The sequence below is a fragment of the Sinocyclocheilus grahami genome, unplaced genomic scaffold (assembly GCF_001515645.1).
Source record: "Sinocyclocheilus grahami isolate Dianchi unplaced genomic scaffold, SAMN03320097.WGS_v1.1 scaffold1171.1, whole genome shotgun sequence".
NCBI lineage: Eukaryota > Metazoa > Chordata > Actinopteri > Cypriniformes > Cyprinidae > Sinocyclocheilus > Sinocyclocheilus grahami.
In genome coordinates, this window is record NW_015506350.1 from 140,531 (window position 1) to 144,759 (window position 4,229).

Here is a 4,229-nt window from a genome sequence, read left to right on the forward strand (position 1 = left end):
CACACACACACACACACTGACACAAAATTAGGTTTGTATCCTGAATATTTAATCCAAACACTCCAGTGATAAAAATAATGGAAACTCATTTTCATTGGACGTTATTGGTGATATCATTGTGTAGTACAATGAGCAGAACGGTTTAAGCATTTGGCTGAAACACCTGAAATTTACATAACTGACATACTGCTGGCAGCTGCACACTCATCTCACGCCATCAAAATACTACTCCAAACTTTTTTTTTCAAGAGTTTCAAGAGCTGAAAATTGGCCTTTGATGAAAAACAAACCACAGAAGAGTCTTATTAGTCTTGTACAGACCATTTATAAATGTTACAGTGATGTATTGAAGATGGACATACATAATGTTTTATATTAAAGCCTGTACAGCCCATATTTACAAACGGCTACATTATATTTTGATTGTTACTCTTAATTTTTTTTCACATGGCCTTGGCTTGACTGCAGACAGTAGTAGTGACTTATATTATATAAATGATAAATATAAATATATACTGTATGATTAGAGTCAACCTCAAATCAAACTTCTTAATACTTAATATTGCTGGCCTTATTGTGAAATAAATTAAGCGTCAGCGTTAGCTCTGGCAGGTCACGTGAGTCAAGCTTGCATCAGTTGATTCTCAGCTGATCACATCTACCTATAGGAATACGACACCTATCGCGGCATTCCTATATAAGCTCTATTCAGTATTATTCAGCAGCTTTTTAGCTTGCTTCGGAGCAAATTACCCTCCTCCATCCCCAGCTCCTCCTTTCACCACAGTCAGGACTTGGCTTTCTGATATTCCTTGCTAATCAGACTCCTTTATCTTGAATAAAGTGTTACACTTAAATATCAAGTACATTAATGATATCTGCCTTGTTCTGTTCTGTTAACCCTAGGGGGGTTATTATTGCTGCTCTCCCTGCTCATTCATGACAGGCTGCATGGATGGGCAGGGAGATTTTTGCCCAGAACAGAACCATACCGCCAAACCAAACTTTATGCTAAGTATCTATCATTTTGACGATAGTGGTCCTGACAGAATTATCTTTATATATATGTTGCACCACCCATATGGACGGCCCTGTTGATCAGAAGATATGTTTGTTTTATCAGGCTGTTTTAGAAAGTATTGTCGGGTACAGGGTATCTGTGAAGCTTAAAGCACTTAGTACAGACAGGAAGGAGAATAATGGAGCGGAGAGAATAGTACAAGCTTCGGTTTTTATATGAGCACTTTATACTTAGCCAGGTGAAGAAAAAACTGAGTGATCCATCTCAAGATTTGTACTTACAGTATGAATTACTTCCTTCTGGGAGAAGCTATAAAGTTCCACATTTTAAATTCAAATAGGTATAATTCATTTGTGCCTGTAAAAATGCAATGTTTATTAATAGTTCAGGGAATTCACACCAGATTTCCCCTTGAGCACAACAAAGTTTGCTTTGTCTTTGAATTTAGAATTTGATGACAATTTTTTAACATGATTTTAAACATGATTTAATGTTTAACATCATATTGCAATCTCTGATTTTTGATCGCAGGCTTTAGCAAATGTTAGCAAATCAGGCACACTTTGAGACATTGAAGGCCCAAAAGTTTGGGAAGCAGGAGAGTTAAAGTGATAGTTCACATAAAGATGACACTTCTGGCATCATTTACTCACCCTCATGTTGTTCTAAACACATAAGTCTTTCAAATGAATAAAAGCCTAAATTAAATCTGTTCATCATATAAACCGATTGTGTCTCTTCAGAAGACATGGACTAGATTCATATGGGTTACTTTCATGATGTCTTTTTGTACTTTTTGCGGCAAAATTGAAAATTGCATGGTTGACTGCATGTACTTTCATGGACAAAAAGGATGAGAAAAGATTAAAAATATCTTAATTTGTGTGTAGCAAAAAGAAACTCATACAGGTTTAGAAAGACATGAGGGTGAGTAAATGATGACCGAATATTCATTTTTGGGTGAACTGTCTCTTTAAGCAAACGTTTCCATTCAATCTCCTTTTCATTTTATTTCTGTTTAGAGGAAATATTTGAGATATCGAAAAGATCTTTGAGCAGGTACCTTTCAGCCTCAGTAAAAACACACAAACACAGAATAAGACCATGCTTGCCTTCAAATACTGTTGTGACCGTTTTATCGCTAAATGCTAAGTGGCCATTTAATACCTTTTAGCAGAGAAGTGTGGCCCCAGCTCATCATATCAGCATGTCATCCGTTTCAAAAAGTGAAAATAGACCACAAAAATCTGTAGCTGTCACACTGACAAACACTAACACAAAGCTAATAGTAGACCTACATATTCAGGATAAAGCATACAGCATTGTCCTGTCAGTGAGAGGGACTCCTCCTGCTATATTTAATCTCACCTCACCCAGGGCATTTCACACCGAAACTCTGAGGAATACCCACATTTCTCATAATCAACAGTCAGAGACAGATTTGAAGATATCGTTCATTCTTCAGGGGAGATGAAGATAACGTGAGGAGGCCCCCGTGGACCTAAGAAAACACTGTAAGGTTAAGAGCGCCACTCGCTTCTTTTAGATCCCATGAAATCAAAATGTGAGCTTTGTGGCAGATGTTGGGGATAACGCATTACAAGTAATGCAAGTTATGTAATCAGATCACTTTTTTCAAGTAATGAGTAAAGTAGCACATTACTTTTTATTTAAAAGAAAATATCTGAGTTACGTTTTCAAATAAGTAACACCAGTTACTTTGTTTTACCCTTTTTTTTCAAGTTCTAGTTCATTTAATGTTTTTTTTTGTCAAGCCAAGTATGATCAGGTCAAGTCTGTACACTTCAGGGTATCAATAAACTGCACTTGGGTTTCATCACAACTCACCTACAGTGGACTCTAATGTTACAGAAAAGCTAGACCGTTACAATGAACCCAGTAGATCATCTCCTGCACCTTCATCAAGGCCATCGCTCAATTGAGAACTATGTTAAGGACTTTTGTGAAGTTTTGTCACCTAGTTGATTTTATTGACGATTTTATTTTCCTGTCATGTCAGGATTTATTCATGCCACGACCGCCAAACCAAAGCCTGCTCACGTCATGGTCGCCACACTTGAGCCATCAGCCAAGATGGCCGCCACGCCTGAGTCATCAGCCAAGATGGCCGCTACGCCAGAGCCTCGTCACGTCAAGGCCGCCACACCAGAGTCCAGACCCACCATGCCAGAGCCCTGTTTGGGCCAAGACAGATAAGACTAATGGCCAGTGTAATGGATCCACCAATGATGTCAGTGCGAGTGGCTGGCATCCCATTGGCCTAAATGCTCTCAAACACCGTGGCCTCAGTGCTGTCCAACCCAGAGGTCCTCCCTCCGTCAGCTGTACTGCCATATTAGCCATATTGTGTGTTTGGCTACACACTGCACTCCAGTCCATGAATCTGCTACGGAGCCCACTCCAGAGCCCACTCCAGTCCAGGAATCCTCTCCAGAGCCCGCTCCATTCCATGAGTCAGCTCCAGAGCCCGCTCCAGTACATGAGTCAACTCCAGAGCCCGCTCCATTCTATAAGTCCGCTCAAGAGCCGCTCCAGTCCATAAGTCCGCTCCAGAGCCCGCTCCAGTCCATGAGTCCGCTCCAGAGCCCGCTCCAGTCCATGAGTCCGCTCCAGAGCCCGCTCCAGTCCATGAGGCTGCTCCAGAGCCCGCTCCGGTCCATGAGTCCGCTCCAGAGCCCGCTCCGGTCCATGAGTCCGCTCCAGAGCCCGCTCCGGTCCATGAGTCCGCTCCAGAGCCCGCTCCGGTCCATGAGTCCGCTCCAGAGCCCGCTCCGGTCCATGAGTCCGCCATGAACCCGCTCCAGAGCCCGCCCCAGTCCACGAGCCCGCTCCAGAGCCCGCTCCGGTTCATGAGTCCGCTCCAGAGACCGCTACGGTTCATGAGCCCGCTCCAGTCTATGAGTCCGCTCCAGAGCCCGCTCCGGTCCATGAGTCCGCTCCAGAGCCCGCTCCGGTCCATGAGTTCGCTCCAGAGTCCGCTCCGGTCCATGAATCCGCTCCAGAGCCCACTCCGGTCCATGAGTCCGCTCCAGAGCCCGCTCCGGTTCATGAGTCCGCTCCAGAGACCGCTCCGGTTCATGAGCCCGCTCCAGAGTCCGCTCCGGTTCATGAGTCCGCTCCAGAGACCGCTACGGTTCATGAGCCCGCTCCAGTCTATGAGTCCGCTCCAGAGCCCGCTCCGGTCCCT